Source organism: Heterocephalus glaber, unplaced genomic scaffold (genome assembly GCF_053883595.1).
Source record: "Heterocephalus glaber isolate CG9 unplaced genomic scaffold, H.glaber_assembly_v1.0 deba00000818, whole genome shotgun sequence".
Classification (NCBI taxonomy): domain Eukaryota; kingdom Metazoa; phylum Chordata; class Mammalia; order Rodentia; family Bathyergidae; genus Heterocephalus; species Heterocephalus glaber.
Genome location: NW_028258164.1, coordinates 1,360,249 through 1,373,780, shown reverse-complemented (window position 1 = coordinate 1,373,780; position 13,532 = coordinate 1,360,249). Strand labels below are relative to the sequence as shown.

The 13,532-nt window shown below is 40.4% G+C and overlaps 1 long non-coding RNA gene and 1 pseudogene across 1 annotated transcript in view; one reads left to right on the top strand and one right to left on the bottom strand.

The window, feature by feature from the left end:
* Window positions 1-13,532, bottom strand: part of LOC147828924 (uncharacterized) — a 40,713-nt gene that overhangs the window by 18,182 nt on the left and 8,999 nt on the right. Inside the window, exon 2 of the long non-coding RNA XR_015449925.1 lies at window positions 5,602-5,673. This is a non-coding gene — a long non-coding RNA (uncharacterized LOC147828924). The remainder of the gene's footprint in view (window positions 1-5,601; window positions 5,674-13,532) is intronic.
* Window positions 6,001-7,522, top strand: LOC106007695 (eukaryotic translation initiation factor 1 pseudogene; annotated as a pseudogene).

Genomic DNA, 13,532 nt, shown 5'->3' with positions numbered 1-13,532 from the left:
CATCCCAGGCTCCTAGGGTCAAGAAGGTGAGCCGGTCCCAGCACCTGGAAGGAAGCTCCCCCGCCTCAAACCCAGGGTCCTAGGGCAGTGAAGCTCAGCTGGTCCCAGCACCCAGAAGGAAGCTCCCCACCTCCATCCCAGGCTCCTAGGGCAGGCAGTGAAGCTCAGCCGGTCCCAGCACCCGGAAGGAAGCTCCCCTGCTGCCATCCCAAGCTCCTAGGGCAGAGAAGGTGAGCCCTGTGAGCGCCAGAAGCACCCCCACCCCCACCATGGAAATGAGAAGACACATAAACAATCCTCAAAAACAGACTTCTGGATCACCTACAGCAACCCCAAAGGGAAACGAGACGGAACACTCTGATACTCAACCACCTGGACTCTCTGAACTGGCAACAAAAGAGGATCTGGGAAAAATGAAATCAGAAATAATTACTCAGATAACAGCAAAGATTTTGCTCATGGTGCAAGACATGATTAATAAATCTAGAGAGGACACAGATAAAAAAATAGAAGATCTGAGGAACATGATGGAATCCCAACATAGGAAACAAATGGAATCCATAAAACAGATACAAACAGATTTCCAAGAGATTAAAAACTCCATCGAAAGTCTGCGCAACAGAATGAACCAATGTGAGGACAGAATTTCACATATAGAAGATAAGATTGCAATTAGTGAGGAGGAAAAGAAAAATTGCTTTAAAATTGTAAGGGAACATGAGAAATCAATCCAGCAGCTGCTAGATGATGCAAAGAAGAATAACATAAGACTGATTGGAGTCAATGAAGAAACAGGAGAGAGTGCAGATGACACAAAAAAAACTGTTCACAGAAGTGATGGCAGAAAACTTCCCAAGGAGGGAAAAAGAACTTCACATACAGATAAGTGAGGCATATAGGACTCCAGCTAGCCTTAATCAAAAAAAATCTACACATAGGCATATAATAGTTAGGATTCCAGAAATCCAACAGAAAAAGAAAATTCTACAAGCAGTGAGAGAAAACAAACAAATCACATACAAAGGAAAGCCCATCAGAATCACAGCAGACTTCTCAATGCAAACCCTCAAGGCAAAAAGAGTTTGGAGTGATGTATTTCAAGCTCTAAAGGAAAACAGCCTCCAACCCAGATTGATGTACCCTGCAAAACTGTCTTTCCAAATTGATGGAGAAATAAGATACTTTCATGCTAAAGAGCACCTCAGGAACTTCATGAATACCAAACCGGCACTCCAAAAATTTTAGACAATACCCTAGGAAAAGACAATGAGGATCACAACCCCAGGAAACTCAGCAGAATGAATCCATTGGGAATGACAAATTAAATGCAAAGGGGGAGAATCCAACAAAAAGAAACAAGTCATGACAAGGCTTTTAAAACTTTTGACTCCATCTCCCTAATGAGTGTATAATTCAATCTTATTATTGTACTGATTAGTATTTTTCTGATTCTAGAATTGCACACCATTCACTGGCTATTTATCATCTTATGCCTACATTTTAATTGGGTTGTCTATTAATGAGCTCTAAGAATTCTTTATATATTCTGCTCATAGGTTATATGCATTGTAAATATGGTCTGTTTAAGGAATACTTTTCATTTCAATGTCATTTAAAGTTCTAAATTTTGATGGAATCTCATTTATCAAGTTTTTTTCTTTTATACATCATATTTTTTGTATCCTAGGTAGTTCTTGCCTACCCTGAATTCATAAATATTTTCCCTTATAATTTCTTCTTAAAGTTTTATACTTTTAGGCTTTCATATTTAGGTTCATAGATCCCTTCAAGTTATTTTCATATATGGAAAAAAAGGGTTGAGGTTAATTTTTTATATACGGATACCAGGTGTTCTAGTGCCGTTTCCTCGGCTCTTGAATCAAGGTTATATTCTATAAAATGCTAATGTTAAATAATCTTTCAAAACTCAGTGGACCATATATGTGTGTTTCTATTTCTAGATTCTCTGTTTTATTCAAATGATCTATATGTCTTTCCTTACACCTACACTGCCTTAATTACTGTAGCTTTAGAAGAAGTCTTAAAATTGGGTGCTAAATGTCTTCCAACACCGTTTTTGTTTTTGGCTTTTCTGGGTCCTTTGAACTCCTACATAACTTTAAAATTTCAATATCCATTTCTTCATTTATAGCAAGTATACACAGACCTGAATTTTTATATATATCTTGTGTCTTCTAATGCTGCTAAATTCAAGTACAAGTTCTAGGGGCTCCTAGAGATTTCTTAGTATTTCTCTGGAGATGATCGTTTCATCTACATATAAAGATTTTGCTTCTACCTTGCCAATCCTATCCTAGTTGTGTCATTTTATTGCCAGACTATTTTAGTTTAGACCTATGTTTCAAAGTCTAATGGACAGATGAAGAGTAGGCATATATGCCCTTGTTCCCCACTTTAGGGAGAAAGCATTGTATCATCTCCATTCATAGAAGGAGTTTTTGTTGGAAGTATGGAGTACATGTCTTTGATCGGTTGAGAAGGTTCTGTTTTACTTCTAGTCTCCTGATAGGTTTTACCATGAACAGCTGTGGAATTTAGTCCAATACTCTTTCTCCAACTAGTGACAGGATCATATGGCTTTCTCCTTTCCTCTGTTAAAATGATTACTTTTGGGGGTGGATCTTCCAATGCTGAACCAACACTGCCATCCCTAGAATAAAACCACTTTCTACATACTGCCAGATCTGACTTTTAATAGTTTGTTTTGTTAAACAAATTTTATCTATGTTCATACTTTTTTCTTCTATTTTATTTATCCAGTTTTAGGATTAGCACAATGTTGAGTTCCTAAAATGAGGGGAGAAGTGTTCCTTCTTTTTTCTGCTTTAATTGTTTGATATAATTTATCAGTTAAAATGTTTATGAGCCTACTGTTGTTATATAGGTAGGTTTTCAAGCTAGGAATATACTTTCTTTAATAGGTGCTATTCCAATTTTATATTTCCTCCAGAGTTAGTTTCATTAATTTGTCTTCTAAGTTACTTCTTAGAAGTTGTCAAACTCATTTTAAAAAAGATTTTTGTAATATGCTTTCTATATCCTTTTAAATTCTGTAAAATCTGGGTAAAAATAAATAAATAAAAAATAAAACCTTCTTCCCTGGTACTGAGGGAAAAAAGTCCCTTCATACACCATGTATGCAGAATGGTGCAGCCACTTTGGAAAACAGTCTGGCAGTTTCCTTAAAAGGTTAAACATGGAGTTACCTTATGACTTGGCAATTCTACCTCTAAGTAGATGCCCAAGAAATGAAAATATATGTTCTCAGAAAATTATGCACATGAATGTTCATAATGTTCAACATTATTCCTAACAGCCAAGGGATGGAAATAACCCAAATGTCTATCAGCTGATGAATGGACAAATAAAATGTGGCATATCCATACAACGAAAGATTATTTAGCAATAAAAAGAATGAAATATTGAGACATGTTACAACATGAATAAGCCTTTAAGAGCTTTATGCTAAGTGGAAGAAGTCAGTCACAAAAGACCACATACTGTATGATTCCACTCACAGGAAATACCAGCATAGGTGATCTAGACAAAAAGTCATGAGAGCAGAGGACTTCGGGGGAAAGGAGAAAGGATCACTAATGGGTAATCTTTGGGGAATGATGAAGATATTCTAAAACTGATGTGGTAATGGTTGCACAACTACATAAACTAAAAACTACTGAGCTGTACACTTTAAATGAATGAATTTTAAGGTATATGAATTAAATCTTAGTGAAGGCATTATAAAAAAACTGCTCAACATCACTCAATATTGGATGGATGCAAATGAAAGTCACAATGACACATCATTTTACTGCAAGCAGGCAGAAAAATTAAAACATTGGAAAATTTCAAGTATTGTATAGCATGATTGCAGAATGGCAAATTTCATCCACTGCTTAGCAAAGTACAAACTGGAATTACCACTCTGGAAAACAGGTTGGCACTAATCCATACTGACGTGCAAATTCTCTCTCTTTCTTTAGACATCAGGAGATATGTGTGACAGTGTTCCTAACACCAAATGTCCACCAGCTGTGGAATGGATTCAATTCACTGGGACAGAGTAGCCACCTTACTAATTGTCCCACCTAAACTTTGCTCATGTGGGACAGGACAAACTTTACATAGAAAATCGGTGCTAGTAGGAAAGGTGAATGACCCAAAACAATTACCAGAACAAAGCAAATACCCTTTACACACAAGGTTTTGCCTGCTTATACTCAGTTGGCTCAGAACTCACAGGCAATATGGGTGTGAATGCCTATCCCTCTCAACCTCCTGCAAAGTAGTGCACCCTGTTATGAGTCCCCATGAGCCCAGGTTCTCAGAAAGATTGTGAGGGTAAAGGAAATGGGGACTTGGTAATGTGTGTTTTCCAGGATAGAGGCAGGACTCTGGGGTGAAGGACATTGTACCCCTCGCTATTCAGAGGAAAACTAACAGCAGGCAGAAAGCAGGTTACTCCACTTGTCCCCTGGCCACATCCCAGAGAATCAGGAAAAGGTACAGAGCAAGCCGCTGGATACTCCAGGCTCAAATTGGTCCTCAACTTGTGTCATGTGCCTTACCCGCTCCTCCACTCACCTCTGCCCCTGCTCACCCAGGGGCAGGGAAAAATCCTTTCCTTTCCAGTCCCCTTAGGCACTGAAAGTACAGTCTATCTCCCCCACTGTTGGGAAAAGTACTTTCTTCTTTTATCCTAAGTGGGTTCCCAGCTTCTCTTGCCATTCAATTATTTCTTTTCTAAATGTGACATTTGTCTACTTGTCCTTTCAATTAATAAATCCTCATGGCTCACCAGCTTCCCAGGTGGCACTGATGTCATTGACCTTCCTCCTCCCAACTGCTTCCTCTTCGGGGCACGAACTTCACATCATCCCTGGAGGGCCTCTCCTCCCATCCACCGTCCTACACAGATCCCCAAGAGTCCTGAATCTGCAACCTGCATCATCTGCCCACAGTTAGACTAACACAGTGATACCCATTAATCATGATTTTTGTACAGAGTGTTTTTCTTTATGGGCAGCAGGGAGCTCTGTAGGTCACAGAGAGCAAAGGTTTTAAGTAGGCCTGCCAGGATATTAGGAAAATAAGGCAGTAAAGTAATGCTTCAGCAATTTGAGTGGATTTTACCCTTTAAAGTCCAATCATTTTTCTGTTAAATGTGATAAGTTTTATATATAATGCTTATTATTCTCAATACTTTGTAACATCGCTGAAGAATTATAAAACCCTTTCAGCTTTCTACTACTTTATACTGCATGTTGCTTATGTTCAAGAAATTTTTGAGATAGCTTACTAAAGCAAATATAAAAATAATGTAACTACAATAGTAAAGGAAAAACAAACTCAAGAGAAAGGAAATAAATATGCTAGCATAGTAGCAAATACAGCTATACTGACTGACCACTAACTTTAGCTCTGAGTTTCCTAATAGCCAAGGTAAAAAGGGAAACTATACCAATATTTCTAATTAGAAAAATAGATTTTGTTTTGTTTTGCTTTGAAAGAAAATTCTAATATTTATCAGAAAGGAAATATCCATTCATTTATTTGAAAAGCATTGTTTTCAATACTTACAATGAGCCAAATTGTGCATAAGATGCTGGAAATGCATTTCAGCAAGCTCTTTGCCTTCACAGAGCTAGGAGTCTATTGGGAGAGACAAGAATGAATGGATGAACAAATAGATAAACAAACACAATTGAAGAAGTCCACAAAGAACTAAGAAGATAACCAAGGACCGGGGGTTCCCTGAGGAGATGACATTTTAAAATGTTGCATCTGCACATAGGGACGAGTAAGGAAAGAAGCAGACAGTCTGAGTCTGAAGTGAAGACATCTGAAAATGTACTGACAGAGGCCCTGCTCAGTAATGCTGCAGAGGGGCAAATTGGAATACAGGCTCCAAGACTATAATTAATGCACCTAGTTGTGAGGTCTTTGGGGGGAAAGTCCAGGAAAGATTTGAATGTGAGGATGGCTGGAAGTTAGATTTTCCTAAAGCAGCAGCAGAATTGTTCTAAAGAGTCTTTAAGGGTGCATATCCACCTGCTTGTGTGTATGTGATCTTGCCTCAACTTAAAAGTTATGAGAAATGATCTCATTTGGGTACAACATGCCCCCCATACCTCTTCTTTAAGTAAAAGAGAGACAGGTAGAAAATACAGTTTTATGGTGGAAACACAGTTCAGGCTCATATTTAATGTTTAATGTGTGATAAATGTAGAGATTGAAAATCCAAAGAAAAGTTATTGGAAATATTTCTTTATTCTTTAGTCAGGAGGGGGCGGGCAGACCAACATATACACAGAAAGAGAGAGAGACAGACAGAGACAGAGACACAGAGAGGGAGAGAGAGGTCAGAAGGGGAGATTACAAAGGGAGAGGTGGAAAGGCAGGAAAAACTAGAGAAAGGAGGGGACTGGAGCTTCTGCATTAACAGGAATGTGATGTCCAGGAAAACTGACAAGGAGAAACCAGTCTAAATGCTGTTGCTATGGAAACACAGCACCATCTGTGTTCTTACTTAACCTGCACCAGAGGGTTATGTAACCTGGTCAGCAGCTAAATATTAAAGTGGACTCAACAGTAAAGTGAGTTATTTTTATTTTTTAAAGAGTGAGTTTAAAATGAAAGGCTACACCACTGTTCTTTACAACCCCCTCCTAAAGGGACTTCTTAGGAGATGAGAACAATCTTCCATCAGGGAATCCAGAGATATTTACAGTCCTGTAATGGCCCTGATTTTTAATCCTTGAGAGGCTATTTTTTGCATTACTTGTAAGTAGGCAGTGTCACAATATTTGATCTATTTATATAGTTTCAATCGCAGGGATTTACAATTAAACAGAGATAGTCTAAAACACTAACACTATCCTTTACAAGGAAATGGGACTCCCCATTGACCAAAGGTGAATTCAGTAGGAATGTGGACAAAATACACTCTCCGAACCACAGAGAAGAGAATATTTTAACTTCGTGTCCCTCACTAGCACTTTCTTGTGTGAGTTTACAGGGGTTGCGATAAGAATTGTCTTACTGGCCCAGTCACTGAGCCGCCCCTGCTGAGTCCTCAGCTGCCTCCCCCTTGAGCCCCCTGCTTCCCGGCATCCGTGTCCCCCGCCCGCCTGCCTTCTCCCGAAGCCGCCTTCCGCAGGCCATTTCCACCAAGAAAAAGGAATCCTATCACCCCTTTGCTGATGCAAGTAAGGATGATGACCTGCTTCCTGCCAGCACTAAAGATTATATCCATGTAAGAATCCAACAGAGAAACGGCAGGAAGACCCGTACCACGGCCCAAGGGATCGCTGATGATTAAGATAAAAAGAAACTGGTGAAGGCATTTAAGAAGAAATTTGCCTGCAATTGTATTGTAGTCGAGCATCCAGAATATGGAGAAGTAATCCGGCTCCAGGGTGACAAGCGCAAGAACATACGCCAGTTCCTGGTAAAGACTGGACTGGCTAAGGACGATCAGCTGGAGGTTCATGGGTTTTAAGTCCTTGTGGCTCACTGAAGCTTAAGTGAGGATTTCCTTGCAATGAGTAGAATGTCCCTTCTGTCCCTTGTCACGAGTTTAAAGACCTCACGGCTTGTATAATGTAACCATTTGGGGGTCCGCTTTCGCTTGGACTAGTGTAACTCCTACATGCAATAAACTGAAAAGAGCCATGCAAAAAAAAAAAAAAGAATTGTCTTACAGTCTACAGCTGGTAGAAATGTCAATCCTGAACAATGCCACGGCCCATGGCATGATACCTTAGAAATGTCAAGCCACGGAGAAGTAACTTTCAACCATGAACTGGGCAGGTGTTGCCTTTTGCCAGCTTTGTCCCCAGTCTGCTTCTCAATCTCCTTAGAAAATTACTCTTAAGTCCCCTGAATTCCAGCCATTCGTAAGTCTGTGTTTCTCCACAGATATCCTGCAGGCACCCTAAAATTCACACATCTAAAGACTACTTCATGTTTTTCACAACCTATTACATGTCTTGCTTCCTCTATCCCAGTTAATGTCCAAGCTAGAAAATTCTAAGTTACACCCAAACTCTCCATCCATGTAGCGTAGATGGATTATCTCACCTATCATGTCTTCGCCTAGATTTTCCTCAGTCACCAAACAGGCACTTTTCTTCTCAAGTTCATGGTGAAGGTTAAAGGAGAAAGTGTATGGAGAATGCTCAGAATAGTATCTGGCACTAATAAATGCTCAGCAAATGGGAGTGATAGCATGATCATCCCCTGCCAGAAGAATTCAAGGGTTCCCTTCTCTCTCCCTTGGGGCAGTACCTCTCCATCAGTCTATGGTTGCTGTCTGTTCCCTTCAGGGGCCAGATATGAAGGGTACAGAGTCATTTGTCTATGGTAGTTTTCCTGTCCTTGTTTTGTTATCGTGCACCGTGTGTGGGAAGCAGACAGCTTGTCTTTTTAATTCACAGGCTTCCAGCTAGAGAAGGCACACGTGAGAGCTACACACAAGCAACACTGGGCCAGCAGTCCCTTCCTTGCACCTGGGTGAGATGACTGAACCCTGGACTCTGAGCAGACGCTGTGGCAGGATGAGCAATGGAGAGAGGTGGCAATTATTGTCATTGCACGTGGGAGGAATGTGAGGGAGGCAGAGAGCAGTAGAATGTTTCCAAAAGTGGCCCTGTTGATATTTCACATCCCATGAGCCTTTTACAATGTGACTTTGCCACTTTTATCCTCAAGAGACAGTCTGTTTTCTCTCTCCTTGAATCTGGGCCAGCTTTGTGGCTTGCTTGGACAAATGAAATGTGTCATAAATAATATAGGTCTTACAGCTTCTGTTTCCAATGTTTAAACTCTATTTTCACACTCTAAGAATGCTACCCTGAGACCACCATATCCAAGAAAGGTTGTGCTGGCTATCTGGGTAAGATCAGTGTGCCACAGCTGACCAGCCTAGCTCAACTCACCTCCCAGCCAGCCTGCTATGTGGGTGTAGGAGAATCACCCAGAAACCTGGGAAATGAGAGAAAAAACAAATTATAGAACACTTAATCCTATAAATAAATACTATCATAATCTGGTTCCAATCTGCCATTATACTTTCTGTGCTTGAAGTTGTATCTTTATATTAAGAAGACTATAACTTTCCTCACACAGTATTATCCAAGGCCATCTTGAATTTTTAAAGTTCGGATAAATCTGTAATATTCATAGTAAATTTGTAAAAGGGAGACATTAATTCAATGAATACAACCTAGATTTTAACTGCTGGTGCAGAATTCAATACATGCTTGTCAAAGTGTGAGTTTTACAAACAAAACTTTGAGCATGTGTCCTTGCTGTAGATGGTTTGATTAAACACATTCAAAAGATAAATGATTCTTGTTGAGTGAGCTAGGAAACAAAACCAAGTTGCTGAAGGTATTATGTCAGTTGTTTACTATACTGTGAAGTTGCTGAGGAAGCATGTGTCACCTGGAAGTAGGATCTTGGTGAAAATTTTTACTTAGGGTATTTCTTCCTGGAAGTTTGACTCTCAACTTAATATTTAAACTCCCAAATGGAAAGAATCTAAAAGCTTCTAATTTAAAATAAACAATAATGTAATGAAATGTTGAGAGTCTTTTAAAGACCAGTGAAAGGTTGGCTGGCTTTGCAAGTCTGGAACTGATGCCAATGGGGTGAGAGAGTTGTTGCAAAGGTAGAAGACAGGTGCACTGGCTGGCCGAGGGAGCATCACACACGAGCCGGCCAGTGTCCTGCTGAGCTCAGGTGGGAAACACACAGGATGAGTCTATTGAAGAAAATGAAGGTTCTGCTCTGCTTTGGATTCTGCATATGCCTGAAGTCTCAGGAAAATTCATCACGCCAAATTTTCAGGTTTGGTGTAGGTGCATTTTCTCTAACGCTTCTTAGTAACATACATATCTATACCTTCTTTTGTATTCTCAGGTCTCTGGGAAACGGTTTTTTCATATTGAGAGATATGTTCTTTCTGGAAGAATTCTGACCCTCTGTTGTGACGATTACAATTCTGGGCCACTTTTCCTACCGTCATGCAGACTGCAGGGTAACCTGTGCCAGGACTCGCACTGCGCCTCACAGGAAAACTGTCTAGCCGTGGTGCCCAGCTGGCTGGCAACAGACCCCTGACAAGACATTTGCTTTCTGGTTAAAATGTCACGGGTTATTGGGCCAAGGAAATCTGATATTTGGCTTTTTATAAATCAGAAACTCAGATTCTTCCTTTCTCCTCCATACCACCTCTTTTCTTGTCATTTAAGCTCAAGATAGTTTCCTTTTTTCAGATGAATTTATATAAATTAACAACTTTTTTCTCATTATTTACATACTAAAATCTGGATTAAAAAGTTCTAATATATACATTGTATGAATAATACTGCTACTATAAATGCTCCCCTTTTTCTTTTAAAGAAAATTTGATTTTGAACATTCATTACTTTCAAAATTAAACATTGGGTTCCAGTTTGAGATAGACATAAACATTTTTATCATGGGTGTTTAAAAGGAAAACACACTATGCTTCTTTCTTAGGATAGAAACAACCTCTTCTATTTCGGGAGACCGTCAAACCTTTAGAAGGGACTGACTGCTGACTGTACCACCAGAACCTGTCCCTCTTCCCCACCCCCCCCCCACCTGTTTTATAAGAATGTAAATAACCTACTTCACAACACGCCCTTTAGTTCATAGCTCCCAGACTCGTTATGGTCTCAGCTGATTCAGTTTGGTGCAGCTGGCCTCAGAACTTTCTTCATTTGTAACTTTCCAGCCCCAGCTGATTCCTGTACCTTCAAGCCCCCAGTGGCAGAACTCTGGCCAGTGCCTTAGAGCATGACTGTGTGAAAAAATCAGCAATCTGATACAGACATCTGAGGATGGAAAGCAGAGTCCTGGAATATTAGGCCCAAAACACACAGATGGGCAAACCACATGTGGTGAGCTCCCCACTTACCAGGTAACAGGCAGAATTCTCTTCTTCCTTGAAATAAGAATGTGTCTTATTATCTTCATTAGCACGATCTCCCTCTCTTTTTTGGTATTAGGGATGGGACCCAGGGCTTTGCACATGCTAGGTAAGTGCTCTACCACTGACCTACACTCCCGGCCCTCCTTCTTTCCTTTAAATGCACAGTGCTGTCGAGAATCTAACCTTCAGATACCCAGGGCCTATTGGATGTTCTGACCTTTCTTCAGTCCTCCCTTCCGCACTGCATTACCCTGTCCCCATGGGGCAGCTGCACTCAGCAGAGATGCACTACACTCTTGTGTGTCTCTTCAATCACCAGGAAGAGGGGTAGCAAGAGAGTCCTCCCTGGCCTCCCAGGACAGTTACCAACAGCACCTGGATCAAGATGTATGTGCCAGGGTCATTCATTCCATCAGTGCCTTTGCTTTTTCAGGCCCTAGATTGTTAATCTTATTGCTGATGTGTTAGAGTAGTGTTTTCCTATAGAACAAAAAAAGCAAAACAAAGCAAGACAAAAAATTTTCAACCCTTATAATTCCCAAAAGGCTTGGAACATGGTACCTGCTCTAAATTCTGACTTCATAGAATCCAGCATTTCCTCCAAAAAGATCTTTATAAAATACCTAGAATGCCTCAGCAGTTATAGTTCAAGAGAGAAAGTCTGACATACAAAATTATGTGTGTGTGTGTGTGTGTCTATGTGTGTCTCAGAACTGAACCCAAGAGGGATGGGGCTATAGCTCAGTGGTAAAGCACTAGCTCTGTGTGAAGGAGGCCTGAATTTGATCCCTAGCTGCACAGAAAAATTTTTCTAATTAAAAATAGAATTAAACCCAAATACTGGGTTTCCACCCTGTTAGTACCTGGAACCACCTAGAGGGCTTGTTGAAATTACAAGTGTTTCACTGATGCGGTTGGAAACTGCACCTGGCAAGGTCTCAGTACAGTGCCATAGACAATGTTGAAATGCAGAGCCTCAAGCCAAGAAAGTGGCAAGACTCTCCAGGGAAGTCAAGGTTGTAGCACTCCATGGTCTCAGCACTCTGCTTCTATCAGGGCTGGAGCCAGGAGGGATGCAGATTCAGATTGATCATTTACACTGAATATACATTGACCCCTGGTGTTGCCACAGAAGTACCTCCTTATTGGTGAGCAACAGAATTTCCCCTGGTGTGATAAAATCCTTTTCCACTCGGTGCATAAGGTACTGGGATATGTATTTGAGCTGGAAAGCTAGTAGTGAAAGTAATTAGGTAGCACTGGCTGCGGAAAAGCATTTTTATGAGGAGAAAATTAAAATGCATGGAAAGGGAAGGAAGCCTGTAACATCTGAAAAGTCTCTATTGCCCATGGTAAGGACATGGCTTGGACATGCGCAGATAAGTTTGACAAGCGGAGGAGGAGTCACCATGGCTAATACTGGCTTCAAGTCAAGAACATGCACTGCCTTTCCAGACTCAGGGCCCAGATCTGCACCAGCCCTGGGCACTCCTGGCTGATAGGAGCTCTCCCAATCAGGGGAGTATTTTTCTTTCATTCCGTGCCCCTTATCAGTGTGTCCAGCCTCACCTACCCGCAGTCCCACAGCACGGGTAAGTTAAGAGAATTGTCTGAGTTGGTGCAGACTTTTTTCTATGGCAATTTTTTTTTTTTTTTTGGTACTGGGGATTGAACTCTGGTCCTTACGCTTGCGCAACAGGTGGTGAAAACACTGAGCTAAATCCCTGGTCCTCTTTGGCAATTATTAATGTTTCATTCATACACAGTTGATCTAATAGCCATATCAATCCAAGCTGTCACATAACCTATATTCACATTAGCAGCCAGGATTCCAAACACTGCAGCAGTCATGGTCTATGCCAGCTGCCTTTACTATAAAAACAGTCTCATTTTCCATTAATGCAGCAATATGCTTGTGGATACAGTTAGAAGAGGCTGCCTAAAAGCTTATCTATTTATCTGATGAAAAAAAGCAAGACATTTAAATATCATTTTTCATGTATTCCAGCAAATAGAATTATCATTGTATTTCTGCATATGGAAAGTACATTTCAAAAGTCAAATTAGAAAATTTTAGAAATACAATTATGCAATCTGTATTTGCAATACGCTGCTGTAGATGTCTGCTTTCCCAGAGACTGACTTTACATTTCCTTCCTCAAAGCTGACATTCATTTTCTACAATAAAGGGAGGCACGATATTACCATTCTTTTTCATAGTGGTGAAAGATTCCAAAAAGGCAAATTGGCATAATGAAACAGAAATTAGATAAAGGTTTGCCCAAGATTGCTGTTAATTAGTTCAGTAACTCTGGAAAATCAATTAACTCATTGCACTCACTTTTCTCAGTCAGACATTATTTTCACCCAACATATATTTCTTGAAATGTGTGTAAATGTTTGCAACCAGAAAAGTCTCACAAATAAAGCACTTTAGGAGTTCATGATTTGGGCTTGGTGAGACAGAGAAGGTCTCCTGTCCCCGCACCCAACAGGAAAGCTGTACCTGTGTCCGCTTTGTGGACAATGGGGTCTGCGTTTATTTCAT